Source organism: Ailuropoda melanoleuca, chromosome 15 (genome assembly GCF_002007445.2).
Source record: "Ailuropoda melanoleuca isolate Jingjing chromosome 15, ASM200744v2, whole genome shotgun sequence".
NCBI lineage: Eukaryota > Metazoa > Chordata > Mammalia > Carnivora > Ursidae > Ailuropoda > Ailuropoda melanoleuca.
Genome location: NC_048232.1, coordinates 44,806,128 through 44,824,162, shown reverse-complemented (window position 1 = coordinate 44,824,162; position 18,035 = coordinate 44,806,128). Strand labels below are relative to the sequence as shown.

The window sequence follows — 18,035 nt, the reverse complement described above, 5'->3', positions numbered from 1 at the left end:
GAGGGATGTGTGTGTGTGTGTGTGTGTGTGTGTGTGTGTGCGCGCTGAATCACTATCTACATAAATGGATACTACATGTCATATTGATTTTCTAGTAATTCAACACTAATTCCAGGCAAAGCATCCTGGGAAATTCCAGACTTATGAATGCTTTTCTGGAAGGTCACAGTCAAGATGTGTAGAAATCCAACTGGATTTCAAACAATTCCTGGATTCTTTTTGAAAGCAGGAAACACAACTCCTGCATTGGTTTTTCTCCTCTTTAAGCAAATGCCTTTCATTAAATTGCTAGTATTTTAAGAATTTGACCTAATCCTCAAAATACTTCAGTAGGGAATGTGACAAGTGTTACCACTACAATTCTCCAGAGATTAAAGAGAATGCACTTAACAGGCCAGTGGTAGAAGTGAACATAAATGCCAAATTTCATGACTCATAGGATAGTGAAAAGTCCATTACACATGACCATTTCCTTGCCTCTAGAAATCAGAAATAAACCGTGCTTCACTTAACTTTAAGACCTAGGTTTTCTTTAATGAAAATAAAGGGAAGCTGTTCTGTTAGATTCTTTTTCACACAGAGAAAAATTATTCAGTCAGTTTAGTGAAGAAAAAAAGCAGACAATTGAATTCAGCTGGCATTAAATAAGGAAAAATAACCCAAAGTTGGGTCAGTTAGCTGCAAAGAGATAGATGCTTCCTCCACCTGAATAGTCTCCTTTTCCCTGCTGTCATTTCTCCAATTTCATGCACTTTATTTCGGGTCGTTTGAGCTCAAGCCAATGGGTAGCACTACTATCACTCCCACTACTACAAAACAGGAATAATGAACATGAACACGTGCCCCCTAGGCTCTTTGCCTATAGAAATGGATACTATTATCATTCCCATTTTACAGATGAAGAAACTGCCTCAAAGAGTATTGAGTAAACTGCCCAATGTATTGAGTATTGAGTAAATTGCATGCTAGTGAAAGTGGAGGAGCAGGGTCCAAACGGGGGGGGGGGCAAAGTTGAAATCTTCATGGAAGGCTCAAGAGCTGACCATTTGCTAACCTTCCCTATAATTAAACTGTTCATTGAGGTGTGACCCCTCCCACACTCATCTGCATTTCAATAAAGACTTGATTAAAAAGGGAACTCTATCAGGGTAGGGATTTGGTCTATTTTGATCATAACTGCATCCCTGGGGCTTAGCAGGTGGTAGATGATCCCTGATTAAAGTTGGCTTCATGGGTTTTCCAGCAGGACAGTGGCATGGGGCCCCCCACTCAGAAGGGCTCCACACTTGGTGTTAAGGCTCCGTAGTCACCATCTTGAAATTCTTAGTATCTTTGAATTTGTGTTTTGTAGATGAAATCTGATGGGACAGTGGAGCATGGGCAGGGCACTTCGAGCCTCTGCTCACATGTGGTCCCACTTCCCACCACCTCTGCACTTCCTGCTTCTCTGGGTTCTTGGCTACCCACTCCCCACCTGTAGTGCTCCGGGTGGCAAGTAAGGTAGGTGGTCCGGGTAGGAGGATTGTGACTCTGGCCGGGGTCTGGGCATGGATGCCGAAAGGTTGAAGCTGGGTGCCTGTGCCCTGCTGCATCTCCCCGAAGGGCATGGCAGCAGCTGTTCCACCCTGGAAGGGGAACTCCACAAGTGCATTTAGTGGACGACTCCACCGTGGGAAGCCTCTCACCCACACCTGATCCAGGAGCCAAGTGCATCCTGGTGGGAAGGCTGCAGTGCCTTTGAGGACTTGCCTGTCCCCAACATATCAGGCGCAGTGCTACACAGTGACTCAGGAATGGGGCCCGAGGTGCCTGCAGAGATCACATTTCCCCAGGCGCGTCCCTGTACGCAAAGGAGCATGACATTAAATAGCAAAATTAAATTAAATCAGATTAGTTTAAATGAAATTAACAATATTAAATACACATGGAATAAAACACCATGACAGATCAAGAGAGAAACCACAAAAGAAAAAGGTTAATGTTTTAGTATTATTTTTTAACAATTATTTTATTTTTAAAGATTTATTTATTTTAGAGAGCGAGAGTGTGAGCGGGTGGAGGGGCAGAGGAAGAGGGAGAGAGAGAGAGAAAAGCGAACTCCCTGCTGAGCATGGACCCTGACACGGGGCTCCACTAGGGGCTCCATCTTGCCACCCTGAGACCATGACCTGAGCGGAAATCAAGAATCAGAGGCTTAACTGACTGAACCACCCAGGTGCCCCTGGTATTTTAGTATCTTTAATCATATTTCCCCCTGCTTTTTGAATGGAGACCATACATTTTCATTTTGCAAAGGGACTCACAAATTACGTAGCTGATCTTGTCAATTATGTATTAATAGTTTGGACTCCTGAAAATCAAAACTTTTCAGTCTCAAAGCAACAAAGCATGAAGATCCAGAAACAGTAGCCTCATGGACTGGAAGGTTTTCCTTGACATGATATTCCCCAGGGACAATGGATGAGAAATATTATACACCCAAGAACTTCTGGACAATCAGAGCTAGAATGGGCCATCTACAGACATCTAAGTGAAATCTCTCGCATGGTAACTGTGGTTTCCACAGGCAGATTCACTAGTAGACATTTATTATTTAGCCAATAAGGTCTTTAGGAGCCGATATGATTGCTTTTTGGGCTAGGCATGTCATTTTCTAGTTTGGACCCATTTCCTGTGCCGCCCTATTATCTCACATTTGACTGCTTCTCATATATTCTCACACTTGTGCATATGAAGCCTGTCCCCTAGAACATTTGTGTGTTTTATTCCTGTTTCCAGTATCACATTTGGGAGGATCCGTCATGCCTTCTTTTAGGGCTGTAATTCTATGAATCTGATACTAAAGAGAGTTCACAAACCCCATGAGGTATCTGAGGGAAGTAATTATTTATTATGGGGTATGATATTTTTATATTCCCCTCTTCCCTACTGGACTATGGACTTTATTTAAGGACACATGTATTCATCGTGGTAGTCTTACTCCTGAAACAAATAAGCCTCAACTCTCACAGTGGCTGAAAATAATAAGGGTAGCTTTTTTGCCCTCAAGCCTGGTCCAATGGGAGTGAGCTGGGGATGATTTACTTCACACTGTCATTCAGGGTCCTAGGTTCTTCCATCCTGTGATTTGTTCAGCCCCTATGGCCTCTGAATCTTCTACTAGTTCATTAGCATTTGGCTGACAGACGAGGAAAAATAAAGCCCATCTGGGGATTGTGAGAGACTTTTAGGGGTCAGGCCAGGAAGTGATATACATCCCTTCCACTCACATTCTACTGGCCTAGACTGTCACCTAGCCTTCCTTAACTATGGGGGAGGTTGCCAGGCCTTAGGCATTTCCCTTCTAGTGAAGTCCTTTCTGAAATTCAGATAGGCATGGGATTTAAATAGAGGGAATGGTCAGCTAATGGTCTGTTTTTGAGCCTGTGGTCTACATTTGAACTTGGCCATACCCTAAGTTTATATCCCCCTCTGCAACTTTACTAACTGTGTAACCTTAGGCAACTTATTTAATCTTCTCTTAGCCCATTTTCATATAGCTGTGTGCCTAAAACGAGAAGGAAATAGATTTCACTGGGATTGTTTTTGTTGTTACAGTAAAGACTGTGTGGTATTTCCTTTATATATATAATGGCTGGCACTAGGAAGTATTCAAAAATTATTTTCCAAATGAAGAAATAAATGAAGTGGGTTCACTAGGATGGGGCAGATTCTGGGAGCAAAAGGAAAATTCTGATCTGGGTAGATTTAAAATGAGAGAAGGAATGTTATTTAGAAAAAAAAAAAAGAATTCAGAGGGTTGACTGGAATTATTGGTTTGTGTTTGTCCTCTGATCCAGTGACTAAGGAGCTAATATCGTGTTCAAACTCAATTTCTCTACCCCATTTACTCTTCTTTTAGTGAATTGCTTTTTTCCCTGTTAGATTCCTTTCTTCTCATATTTGTCTATTCTCCAAAGACTATGCCAAAGGTTTTCCAAATTCTGATCCTGCTTTTTCTGTGGTATCATCAGTTGCCTTAAAAACACTCTGCAAGACATTAGTGGCTCAGCGGAGCATAATAAACTTCAGCTTGGCTTTAGGACAAAAGAAATGCCACACAGACATAGACTTCAATGACGCATCTTCCATGAAATAAGCTGCCCCCTAAGTGGGGAGAATATAAATGTAGTGCACATTATCGTAGTAGCAGATATTCATCTCCACCCACAGACTCGAGTATGCCAGGATTATTCCCTTGGCATTTTCTCATTTCCTTTAAATCAACTTCATTTTTTTCCCTAAGCTCCCATCCCACCTGTCTGGTGCAGAGGTTCATTTTAGACATTATTGGAGGCTGAATCTGCCCAGAATCTGGTTTAGAGCCCAGAACTGGGAGAAGGTCCTCTAATCTCTAGCTTGTCCCAGTTCCTCCTGAGTTCTGTGTTGCCCAAACCAAAGTCCAGATGTCCTGGCTTCCCTGACAGGCTCGTGCTCAGTACCTCAGTGGTCCAGCATCCCAGAATTACCACGTGACCATCTCGTGTGAGGCCTAGCCTATGTGGAGGTATTCAGGGAGTCGAGATTGAAAGTTAATGGTGGAGAAGAATACAATCAATGATTATTAGTAAAGTTTGGTGTCACTCCCTTGATTACTGCTAAGGAACTGTCACTGTTACCCAGATTGCTTTTGCAACATCAGTGCAAATGTCAACATAGTGGCTATTGATGGGAAGACCTCAGCTATCTTGCTAAGGGTACTTTTTAGGGAGACAAATTCCATGGCACCTAAAAATCTAAGTTCACCCCATGGTAAGGAGTCTGAAAATAAGTTCTATATGATGTTAAAGCAGAGAAACCCAAAGCTGAGTTGGATGGGGTAAGTTCAAGCCCAACATATAACAGTAAACCTGAAGAACCTTTGACCCAACATCCAAACGTGGATTCAGTACTCCCACTTGCTTTTCTGCTCTACTTCATTCTTCTGTTATAAGAATTATAATTATGTAGTTATATTACATTATTGTTTCCTAACCTAATTACAGTTGTCAATCTAAACATGAAACTAGCAGGAATAGACTCTCTAAGTTCAGACACTGCTTTCTTTACCCACACAATAAATATGGCCATTTCACAAAGAATTAAACTTGAGTTTCTTAAGGATGTAGGATTCCAATCATTACCAAATATTGTGTAAAAATCCCACTAAGAAATTAGATTTTACCCCCTGAATCACTTGGAAAGAATAATAATAACACTACCTTATGTATGTAGCAAAGCAACTATAATCAGTCAGTTTGATCATCATCCCAGCTCAGTGTAACATAGAGTAACTTATTATGAATCCCATTATGCAGAAGGGAACACTGAGAAATTATATGATTTGCCCATGGTCATATATTTATTAAGTGGAAGAAATGAGACCATAACTCAGGCTATTGTCTAAAAGCCTTTAATCCTTTCTGCTGTTTATGTACATTTTGGCTCTGTTAAATTATATTGTTTTTATTTTCCCATTAGCTCAAGGACAACATCTTAGTAGAACATCTGGATTTAATATTCTTTTCACAAACTCTTCAGAATCTATTCATTTGAATGAAGGGCTTTTGTCAACAGTTAACCCTTCAGTCTGCCTCTTAGAAAAGCAAAAGCAAGACAGTACAGATTTGGAACTACATTTTATAGTAGCCAGGGAATAGATTTTACTTTCTAATTCAGTAGAATGAATTATTTACAGTCAAGATAGACCACTGGACCAACCTTTATAGGTCTTTAAGCACCAGACATTTCCAGAATCCAGAAAAGAGAAGGGGTCAGTCACTGAGATGGTTTGTTTATGTCATAATCCTGATCAGGCATCATTAGAATAGAGAAGATTTAGGAAGTCTGAGATTCCAACATATTTGCAGGGCAGGCAAAGACGTGAAGTCTGAGCATAGTAGGTAGGCCAAGGGAATATCAGTCTTCTGATGAGAGGGAGGGCAGAGGGGTAACACGTGAATTCTAAGGTAGGTCTACAAATAGGCCCTGTTCACAAGGGACGGGACAGCAAGATGGGTAGCACAACAGGAAAAGGGCTCAAGCCAAGATCTGTCATGAGCCCCCTATATCCTATTAGGGAAGACATGACACAACTACTGGGTGTTTGAACCAGGATTACAAACTAAGCAATCCAGCTCCAGAGTCCCCAGGCACTTAATGGCCCAACACATAATTGGTAAGGGCATTTAGAGAAGTGCCAATTGAGTATTACAGGGAAACAGAAGGGGAGAGAGACAGGCAGATGCCATTCTGCCTGGAGGGAACAGGGAAAGCTTCAGAGAATAAGGAAGGCTTCATGGAGAGGTGCATTTGAATGGGCTTTGATATTGGGGAACAATTTGATGGAGAACAATGTGAATGATGGGAAAAACCCACTTAAGACAGGTTAGGCAAAACAGAAATGTTTTGGCTTATATGCCTAAAAAACCTAGCAACAGCTGTGGCTTCAAGCTCAGCTTGATCAGGGCTCCTAGTAGCATTGTAGGAAAGGAAAAGAAAATTCTTCTCTGTACCCTCCTTCCTCCTAAGCTCTCTGGCTGGAGCCCTACAAATTAGACTGACAAAAAGCAGGTTAACAGGAAAAAAAACAACGTGCAGTGTGCAGTACGTAGGAGAAACTCAGTGGCGAGTAACTCAAAGTGGAGGCTAGAACTTGGGGTTAGAACTTGGGGCTCATATAGCGTCTTAACAGAGAAGAATAAATTTGTACAGAAGTGATAAGAGAAAGGAAAAGGTTTTAGGCTTCCAAGGGCAGCAAATTGTGGGAAGATAAATTTACGGGGAAAACAGGTTTGTGCAGGTCCATCTTGGTGCCAACTTTTTATCTTCTTCGTTGCCATAAGACTTCTGCAGGATAGGACAGTCCTCATTTCTCTGAAGTTTCTGATTTTAATCAGATGGTGGAAGCTCCAAGAAGGCTTCTTTCTGCATCCATTGATTCTCATTTTCCTCCAACTCAAAATAGTCCTTTTGCCAAAGTAGCATATTTTGGGGTGGGGCATTTTGATTTCCTGAAGCATCTTCAGGACCTTTTTTCCTACTCTCTCTAAGCTCTGCTTTTGGCCATGTTGACCTCACCCTCAGGCAGGCCTTCTCTTCCTGGAAGCAGGATGGCTGTAGTAGTCCAGTGGCAGGCAGATGGTCTCCAGGACTGCATTCTTAACCACAATACCAGACTTGCTCCGGGGTAAAGGAGCTTACACTTTATCCTGAGGAGAGAAGTTTTTGTATGGAGCTAAAAATCAATTGCTGGTACGCTTCTGTGCCCCAGTATCTAAACTACCTTCATACTTGCTCCAGCCTCGAGCTATGTTAGCCTCTATGGCTGCATGGGTAAGTGGGGACTGAACCTATTTGACCAAGAATCAATCTGCCAATCGCTCACCAACTCAGAATGCTTTCAGAATCCCATCCCTCCAAGAGGAAACACATGTAGAGCCATTCAGTGGGAAACCAAAGGACCTGCCGGTGAATTCTGGAGGTTTGGAGTAGGAAGGCAAACCAAGTCATCAACACTTGTGATAAATGTGCAGTCAAAACAAAAGAACCAATTGCTTGAGAATTGAGTTTGATGAGTTGAAGTTAGGCTTTGTGAATTTAGATTTGTTGAGTTAAAAAAAATATCAAATACCTATGTATGGCTGGATTCTTCAACTAGTTTCTACTTGCTCATTTTGTACATATTGGTTACCTGATAAAACCCAATTGGTCCACCCTGAAGATTTTTGATGGCCCTCATTGTTTTTCTCCGGCTGCATAGCAGTTTCTAGCTCATCTACAGAGAGGAGCACCAATCTACCAAAATTTTCTTATTCCACAAACAGGGAGCCACTTAAATGCACAAGGACTCTGCCATGTGCTAAAGACACAGTGCCTGACCTCCAGTGGGGGCAAATCAGGGACAGAGGAATAACTGATCACTATGGAACCAGTTAAAAGTGACTTGGAGGCTTAATTCAGAATTTCAGCACATGCTTCCCTTCTTACTATAAACGAAGTCTGTCATCTGGCACTATATGATGAATTCCTTTAAACAGTGACCACAGTCCGGGGCCCAGCTCCTGAGCCAACAGGTCTCTCCTTCCTCTAACGGTTAGAATTGGAATGTATTTGTAATGCTGGCGGTTTCAGGATCTCTACCACCTCTGTGTCCACAGAGTTTCAGGGAGGTTGAGGACTGAGGGGTGCTAGTTCTAGACTCGTGAAATCTGGATTTGATTCCCAGTTCCACCACTTACCATCTGTGTAAACGTGGCAAATACTTTGCCTCTCTAAACCTCAGTTTACCCAAATATAAAATGAACATTACAGGAGTACCCAATTTATGGAGTACAAGTTGTGTGAGGGCATATTAAATACTATGATGTGGATAATAATATGCCACTTTGGCATAAGGATTATTTTGAACTAAAGGCAATTGAGAAACGACACAGAACAAAGCTCTCTACCTCCACTCCACCTGCCTCAAAGCAGAGTGTAAATTTCCTTCTGTGCAGGTGTCCCCCCTGCGCCTCGCTCTAATGCCAGGACGGTCAGAATGACTTCATCACCCGAGACAACACTAGACTCTTATCAGCCCCGTGAGAGCACCGAGAGGAATCTGCATTACAAACCTTACGAAAAACGAAAAACGAACAACTCTTATCTTCCCTTAGTTTCCCACATATATTTTAACTTCCCACAAGCTCAAATTCTTTTTCTTTTGTCATGTTGTATCGCCACATTTATCACTCTTCGTTAAAATGGTCTAGAAGCCTTCCGGTCTGACTGCCTCTTTGCAGTTATCAGTTCATTTCTGTGCGACCCCCCATATTCATATGAAATAACCCCTTTCTCCTGCCAATCTGTCTCTTATCAGTTTGTTTTTCAGGGCCTCAGCCACTGAACTCAAGAGAGTAAATGAAAACTGTTTTTTTCCTCCCCAACAAATATCACAGATCAGAGGGTTTGCTTCTATCCTAGCATGGTACATGCTCAGTTAATGCTGGTGGTTCCTTCATGCTCAAGAAATACAAAACACTGGAAGTTAGAAACATTGTTCTTGTTTCATTTCTGCCTAATGCCACTTTGTCCTACAGGTGGCTCTCAGTTAGCTTCAGCAGCCTGTGAAGCAGATTAGTATTATCTTGTCCGTAACACTATTCATATCGAACACTTAGTGGGAGCTCAGTGTCTGCCAGGCAGCCAGTGCAAGCCAAGCACTAATACTATGCCTGCCTTACAGATGCCCAATGCGAGGCTCTGAGATGCGAAATGACTTCCTCAAGGTGACATGGCCTGCGTGGCTCATTATTCCGTGATACTACCTCCCCGGGGATGTGGTTGAAGATGGAGAGGAGAAGAAATGCTAAGAAAGAAGGTGAAGGAGGGGCGCCTGGGTGGCACAGCGGTTAAGTGTCTGCCTTCGGCTCAGGGCGTGATCCCGGCGTTATGGGATTGAGCCCCACATCAGGCTCCTCCGCTATGAGCCTGCTTCTTCCTCTCCCACTCCCCCTGCTTGTTCCCTCTCTCTCTGGCTGTCTCTATCTCTGTCAAATAAATAAATAAAATCTTTTAAAAAAAAAAAAAAAGAAAGAAAGAAGGTGAAGGAAAAGGATCTTTAGAAATGGTCTCTTGTTCAACAGTGCCTTGCACTTGGCTGGTCCTTCAATATTTGCTCAATGAATGACTGACCAGAAATAAAATTAAATGAACAGCCAAGGAGGCCAGTCCTCCTCCTGACCACAGGGCCTCAATCATTTCCGTATTTTCAGAAAGGGCCAACTGTTCATCCCACCCAGAACTTTGCACAGACCGATTCCCCATCCATTTACCTTTAAGGCCTCCTCTATCAGGCAATCACATCACATTGCTCTGTGTCCCATTATGTTTTATGTTTTTCTCTCCCTCCTCCCCCCGTATAATGTAGATGACAGACCAGCTGGCTGAGAAGATTAAAATCCCTTTCTGCCCCTCCCTTAATGCAGCTCTGTGGCTTTGTTCTATTAGCAAGACCGGATGGAGTGTTGGTGAAACAGCAGTGAAACCTCACGGAACAAAATGAGATCACTCCTGCAACGGTTCTGCCCCAGAGCATATTTATAAGCAAGTAAGTTCCACGTCATTCCTTTCAAATTCTCTTTTCCATCAGCCAAGCACAGAGCTCTGGAAGATTAGTTTATTTTAAAACTCTTTGAATGTCATTGGCTGACAGCATGCGCTAATTTTTCTGGGCCAAATCGTTCAGGTTCAGTCACATTAAGGACTTCCATTAGCAGTTAAGTCAAGTCCTCTCTGCCCTTGACCCTGTAATTAAGACAGATGAGGCTGTGGCCCCAGACTGCATTTCTACATAGTTCAGAATTCAGTCCAATTGCCTGAGGAACCACTGTAAATATTAATAGAAAACCCCAAAGTTCCTTCCAATTCTCTAGAGAAGATTTCAAACAAGATATGGCTTTGCTTAGGGTCCACAGGCCTGAGTCAGATACCCCTTAGGCCACAATTTGACAAATTACATTCTAGTTAGAAGTATTGTAGTTTTAGCTGGGCTGAGGTAGAGGGGTCATCCGATGAGGTAATATGGTCACTCCTGAATGTCCTCAGAGTGGGAAAAGGATGGCCATGTGGCCACTATCTCCCTTAGAACTGGGCAACTAGGTCCTCCGCACTAGGCCCTTCCTCTGACAAAACCCTCTCCATATAGTGAGGAGTCCATAAAGTCAATAAGACATATCCATCCTGAAGTTGGCCCCTCACCCCTAGAGCACCCCCATCAAATGGCCTATAAGAAGTACCAGATCCTGCTTGGACTTCTGTCTTGGGTCTGTCCTCCCAGAGGTAGCCATTGCCCTATGCACACCCCTGGGACTGCGAGATGGCCAAGGAGTGGCTATTGGGCAGGCAGGACTGGGGCAGAACTTGGACTTGATAGCTGAGGAGTCCTCATGGATGCTCACGTGGTTCCTGATGTGAAGACTAGAGCCATCAAGGGGAAGAAGAGGGGACTAAGACACAGCCTTGAGTCCTCCATTTGTACTTTTGCCCTGAGCTCTGCAAATGGCCGGAGTAGGCCTGTAGGCAGAAAGGGTGTGAGGGGATCCCCTCAAATGTGCAGGTTAATTAATTTGATTTTGATAGAACACCTTAACATGGCAGCTCTCTGGTGGTCAGCCTCATGCAAACCCCCCTCTCAAGAAGTGGTCGTACAAACCAAAGGCCAGTTCACTTACAATGAGAACCAAACCTGCTGGTCTGATTGGGATGTTTAAGCCAGTTGATCAAATATTTGTTCCCTATAGGAAATTCTATATGGAAAACCTGATTCTAATCAGCCGTGTTCTTGGCAAACATGGATTCAGAGGAAGGGCAGTTAAGAGCAAGGCCTACGCTTCAGGCTGATCTTCTCAGACAGCCATCTCCGGGTTTGCAGATACACCTGCTACGTGCACCCCATGTTTACAATGTCAGCTTCTCCTAAGAACAAGGCGAAACACTCACAATGTTTTGATCTTTGGATCCTCCATAGACCAACCCCATTTGGTTTGTGGATCACAAATTCTATCTCTACATCTATTAATGATGATGACTAGTTACACAGTTCTTTCCCTTTTACACATAATTTGAATGTACTTCTAGATTTTGCTTTTCCTGCTTGGAATTCATGCCTTTTAAACTGAAAGTTTCAGAAAGAAAATATCAGTTCATGTTGTACTGGACCAAACACCAGTGACGAGCTGGGAGAAAGTTCAGGAGTCTCCAGTGGCCATGAGAAGACTGACCGCTTTACAAATCTCTTCAGTGATTCCTATCCCTAGCAGAGGAACTGAAACAGAGAAATTCTCAGTTTTTATTAAAATGACTTGCCAGCATTTTTCTTTTCACGTCCTTGGCTTATGATCTGCAGTAACTTGCACTGGTTATTATAAATGTTTTTCTGTATCCTGGGTTTGAAAGCAAAAATGCAACAAGGAAGGTTTTTGAACTTGCCGTCCTCCCTTCCCTGCCAGTTGCTCCAGTCATGATTGCCTTTCCTGTTGTTTTTTTTTTTCCTCATCATGATTCCTTTTTAATTCCTATCACCCATTTCCCCTATCCTTCCACCCACCTCTCCTCTGGGAACCATCAGTCTATTCTCTATAGTAAAGAGTCTGTTTCTTGGTTTCTCTCTCTCTCTCCTTGGGAAAAAGGCTTTAAAAGCATCAGAGAGGATTACATGAAGACCCAGAGACATCAGGGCGCGCATGTGTGTCTCGGTGTGCACGGTGCTTCTGAGGACACGTGTGAGCGCATGATGCGTGAGTGTGGCTGCGCAGGCTTGGGTCCCTCCGGCTCAGTACTCAGGGCATCTGCACAGGGGCTGGGAGGCAACCCGCAGGCGGGTGCTGGTCTCTTCTCAGCCGTGATTTGGGAAGGAGGAGGAAGAGGCCTGAAGGTAAAACACGGGGTGAGAGATTACAGGTTTCGTAAACCAAGTAAACCAAGTAATCCATTTCGGAATGAAATCGCTGTTGAGGCTGTCCAGACGTCCGTGGCATATTTATGAAGAGAACGGAAAACCCTCACAGTGATTCTAAAGCCATCCCTGGCTTGGTATCCACATCCACGCTATAGAAAGGGTTTATAGCCGGCGGCATCTAAAGATCTCAGAAAACCCCTTCTAGACGATGCCATACTCATGATTGCCTCTCGCCTTTCTGTCGTTCTCTCCGCATGCCATCTCTGAATCCGATTTAGCAATCTCAGGCCGGGCACGGGGCCTCACGTTTCGTGGCTCCGTAAGGGGGGGGGGGTAGGGTAAAAGCAGAAGGGAGCCACTCTAGATAAAGGCGCTGCCTGAGGAGACCCCGTTAGTGGAGACTCTACTGAGCACAAGGCTGGCGAATGCCGGTCATCAGCCACACGAAGTAAGGGAAGAGTGCCTGCTAGAAAATGCCCCAACCGCCGTGGGAAACAGAGCCCGGTAAACAGCAGCAATAAACATTTACAGAAAATAGAATCACACCTCTAAGCTCGGCAATGAAGGACATTTGCATTTAGAATAATGAAAACAGAACATAAATTGTTAGAAAATTTTGGTAGAAACATATTGCGGGATGAAGTGGAAGGTAGTTGAGCTAATGTCTAAAATTGACGAACGGTAGCAGCGTAAGTATATTCTTTAGAAACGTAGGCCTCGTTCAAGAACAAAGAGCAGAAATTCCTTGCTGCTGGTGTGTGAGAGAGAACTATATCCTCAACCGTGAGCTCACTGGTCCCATTCAACTCCCGAAATCACATGCATGTATTACTCTGATAAAATAACATTTGAAAACATGGAATTTTGTCCACTTCCATAACTCAGTGCATTGGGAAGTCAGCATGACTAATTCCTCATTCCCTGTGTAAAGACAAAAGATCACAGCTTCTCCCATCTTGCACATTCCTCAATTTGGAGCCCTTTATCCTCTGCAATCCAAAAACACTGTAACTGGGGCAGTGAATTCCCCTGGGCTAGCCTGTCTATGAAGGTCTATTTTCAACATTTCAGGGTTTTCTGCATGCACAGGCTTCACATACAGGAGCTCTTGTTGAAGGAAGATCATTTGATGACATTGAAACACTTTGCAATGAGACAAACATTTGCAATCATTTTTAGGGGAATGTACGCCTTACATTGCAACAATGAGAATAATTTGCATTCTGAATGAAGAGGAAAACAAAATAGTGAAATGTTAGGCATGTCTTGGTTTGTAAAGATGGGGACTAGCCCCCTGGGAGTTTGTACAATTCCTCCCCTGAAGCCATTTGTACTTCTTCATTGTTTATTTGCACATACCTGGCTTCACACAAGAAAGGAAAGATTTTTGTTTCTTCTGTTTATCCCTTAGTTATAAACTAGATGCCTTACCTGACACTTGAAGACTGGGGCAAGGCTGCTCCAAACAAAAGTACCAAAGCTCTGAGCCAGAGAGTTCTCTGGACACAAAGGCGTTGCAACAGAGAACTGTATAACCGGTAGAAGGGTCAGCTGCAGACGGATGCCCCTGCCCACAGCCCAGGCTAACCAGATCCCTTACCTTCCTCTGGGATGGAGATGCCAATAGCACTTGCTTCAGCGAGTAAATCGGTAACGCTGATTCTAAACCCAGCCATCTCCAGTCTCCGGGTGGGGTTGGAAATGTGTGCCTGGGGAGAGCGATCCCAAGCCCTGGACGGAGGGAGCGCTCCTGACCTGCGCACCAGGGACCCCGCCAGCCAGTTCTACAGCACCTGTGGCAGAGCTCTGGGCTCCTTGTCTTTCAGTCCACACTCCAGGGCCCTCGAGGTCAAGAAGACAAATGGAGAAAGAAGAAGTTAGTTCAGTGATTACTGCCGCCCAGGCCACCCATGGATCTGTTCGGAATATCAAAAACCTGTTGAAAACCCAGAGTGGCAGTGAGTGCAATGAACATCATAATAGGGGCGCCCGGGTGGTGCAGCGTTCTGGGATCGAGCCCCACATCAGGCTCCTGTGCTAGAAGCCTGCTTCTTCTTCTCCCACTCCCTCTGCTTGTGTTCCCTCTCTTGCTGGCTGTCTCTGTCAAATAAATAAAACAAAATCTTAAAACAAAAAGTGAACATCATAATGGATTAGAAATCAGCCAGGTCTCTAGCCATCAACTAGTTATTGTCTGCTACAGAGCAAAAGCTCCATCCTAGTTTGTTAATAACATTGAAACCACTTAAGCTTTTTGGGCCTCTGTGGCTCTACATTAAAAGTAAGGAGGTTGAGGTGATGCGTAATAATGGTGCTAACATTTATTGAGCGCTTACTGTGTGCCGGGCACAGTTGTGAACTAAATATTTTAGTTGTCACAAAAACCATAATCTCTCCTTTCAAGGTAGAAGGAAATCAAAGCACAGAGAGCTTACTCATTTGGTAAGAGGCAGAACTTGGATTCAAAACTCCTAAGCCCCTGCGTTTACCCATTATACCTGCCTTGACTTCTAGCATATACTATTCTTCTCATTCTGTTGTTTTTATCAGTAGGAAGATGTTTAATCTCTCGTTCCAATGCTCTATATTTGACTTCTCATAGATCAGTCCTCTGTGTACCCATCAGCACCTGAGCCTCCAAGCATCACTGAACAGCCTATAATTATAATTCAGATGTGAGAAGCTAGGAATTTTGTACCCATCTGGGGGTAAAATATGAAGTGGAGAGGGACGGTATATCGGATGACAGAATCGCCAACCAAACATGCTAACAAGCCCCATCGGGAGCAGATGTCACCAGAGTCAAGGACTACGGATGCACAGCAGTGTGCTGTAGGACCAACGCTCTGAAACAGAAAAGCCGTACTCAGTCATTCCGTGAGGCCTGTCATGGGTGGAGGGCTGATGTGTGCAGATGAGCCGCAGTCCCGTGGGCGGAAACACAGGCCTCGGATTCAGATGACTGAGTATGGGTCCTCCTGGTTGCATGCCATAGGCAAGCTTGTTTTCCTCACTGAATCTGCCTCCACTTCTGTAAAATGGGGATGTGTCAAGTACCTCACAGGCCTGTCCTAAGAATTGAATGGGGTGCAGAAAGGATGAATGCCAACCATTTACATCCCCATGGATGGAACTGGAGGGCAATATGCTAAGTGAAATAAGTCAAGCAGAGAAAGCCAATTATCATATGGTTTCACTCATATGTGGAATATAAGGAACAGTGCAGAGGACCACAGGGGAAGGGAGGGAAAACTGAATGGGAAGAAATCAGAGAGGGAGAAAAACCATGAGAGACTCTGGACTCCAGGAAACAAACTGAGGGTTCCAGAAGGGAGGGGGTGGGGGGATGAGGTAACAGGGTGATGGGTATTAAGGAGGGCACACAATGTGATGAGCAGTGGGTGTTATACACAACTAATGAATCATTGAACATGACATCAAAAACTAATGATGTACTGTATGTTGGCTAATTAAATTTAAATAAATAAATAAATAAACTGAATGGATGATATAGGAAAACACTTGACAAACAAAGACCTGCTATTCAGAGAGGTTACCCGGAACAACAGCATCAATATCACACAGGAGTTCATAGCAAGGCAAGTTCTCAGGCCCCCACCCCAGACCTTCCGAATCAGAACCTGCAATTCAACAGGATCTGGATCCTGAGGGCAGTTGTGGGCACAGTAAGGTTTGAGAAGTCCTGCTCTAGGACACTGAACAGCTGTTATCTGAGCTCTGTTTTCCTTTCATATCCGGCCAGTGAAACACAGCATGGTCAAATGTAAAGGACTGGGCCTTCTTAAAGTTTCTCCTACCCTCCTTCCCCGGTCCTGCTGAATTGAGCAGCTATGACGGGGCAGGTTATCCCTGGCGAGCGGTTAGTTCTCCCAGCTCAGGAAAGGACCACTCGAGAGAGGCTCTGCCTTATATAATCCTGGGCTATTTTTGAGGTGGGAGAACCGATAAAATGCAAACCCACATACACAAAACTGTCTCAGCCCTGGGAAAGTTTGTTAAATATGAGACTGAATGTAAGTAGCAGCCAAAGTGGAGTTGAAGTGGATTTTGATCTTTCCCGCTCAGAGTCCTTGAGAGCAACAGTTCAAGGAAGCAAGTCAGCGTGGGAGGGTGCCTTTGAATGCATTTGTCTTTTATTAGATCCCTGTTGAGTGTGAGAGACATATAATAGGTACTTCACAAATACCTGTTAAACTGGGTTGAATACTCTATCAGCTTCCTGTTAAAAGATCTTAAATACAATTGTAAGCCTGTTCAGACACTGGGGGTTAGATAGATAGAATATAAGGACCCCTTGATGTTTGGCTAGTGATGGTGTTCAGGACACACTACCCCCAAATATGGCATCTTGAATATTTTATTTTTTCCTTTTCTTTTTTTCCTGAGGTATAATTTTTTTTATTTAAAAGATTTTATTTATTTATTAGAGAGAGAGCATGAGTGGGGGTGGGGAGGCAGAGGGAAAAGCAGGCTCCCCGCTGAATGGAGAACCCAAATTGGGGGCTCCATCCCAGGACCCTGAGATCATGACCTGAGCCAAAGGCAGATGCTTAACCAACTGAGCCACCCAGGTGCCCCTTTTATGAGGTAAACATAATTGACATATGTTATATTAGCAGCGGGTATACAACATAATGACACAATGTTCGTATATACTGAGCTACGATAATCACAATGAATCTAGTGAACATCTGTCACCATAGTTTTTTTTTTCTTGTGATGAGATCTTTTAAGATCTACTCTTAGCAACTTCCAAATATGTAATACAGTATGATTAACTACCGTCATCATGATACTTTACATCTCTATGACTTATTTATTTCATAACTGGAAGTTTGTGTCTTTTGACTCCCTTCACCCATTGCACCGAACCCCCCAACACTTGCAACCACCATTTCTATGCTTTAGATGAAACAGACACCTCACCTAGTCTCAAAAGAGTGACCTCCCATAGGGGATAGGCCGTATCACTCAACCTTGCCCTCGCTATTAGCTGTCTCTCAAACTTCTGTGATTGTCCCAGCAGCCAATTTTATTTTTAATAGCTCCCAGTAGTAGAGGATGTGCCAGGACCAGTCAGTGTCACAAAGGGGAGAATCTCAATCAGCACCTTAGAGTCAGGCTGATTGGAAGTCAGACCCTTGAGGCTTTTAAAGAATGCAAATGTACACCTTCCACAAGCATAAGCCTTGTTGGCCCTCAGAGCCGGGTGATCTGGTGTCCCCTTGGCAGCAGTCACAAAACCCTGGGCTCCAGACCCGTATACAAGCTCATTTCTGAGATATAGGTGGGCTGTGGCAGGCAGATGGAGAGCACCAAAATGGCGTCCCTCTGCCTACATTCCCTGAGAGCGCCTCTGGAGCCTCTAAACATGTGCGGAGCCTAAAACTAAAGCTCCAGGACTAGCAAGTAGGTCTCTCACAGAAAGCCTGGGTTTGTGTTTCAATCTGCTGTGTAGGGCCCTGGGGTGGTAGCCTGCCAAGAACCGTCTCTCCCATTGTTACAGTCCCCTGGGACCCAGGAACACAAGTCCTCCCCCCACCACCAAGCCCCCACC

The 18,035-nt window shown here is 44.0% G+C and overlaps 1 protein-coding gene across 17 annotated transcripts in view; it reads left to right on the top strand.

Moving 5' to 3' along the window:
• The window catches only part of LOC105238883, a 196,047-nt gene that overhangs the window by 164,888 nt on the left and 13,124 nt on the right, over positions 1 to 18,035 (top strand). For 8 of the 17 annotated variants that reach the window (XR_004621015.1, XR_004621018.1, XR_004621022.1 and 5 more), the window contains 3 exons: positions 1,352 to 1,500; positions 9,245 to 9,379; positions 10,009 to 10,108. The exons of 1 other annotated variant lie outside the window; for it this stretch is intronic. The gene's annotated coding sequence lies outside the window, so the exon portion shown is untranslated. 8 more of the 17 variants (XM_034644439.1, XM_034644438.1, XR_004621019.1 and 5 more) reach the window with 7 other exon arrangements.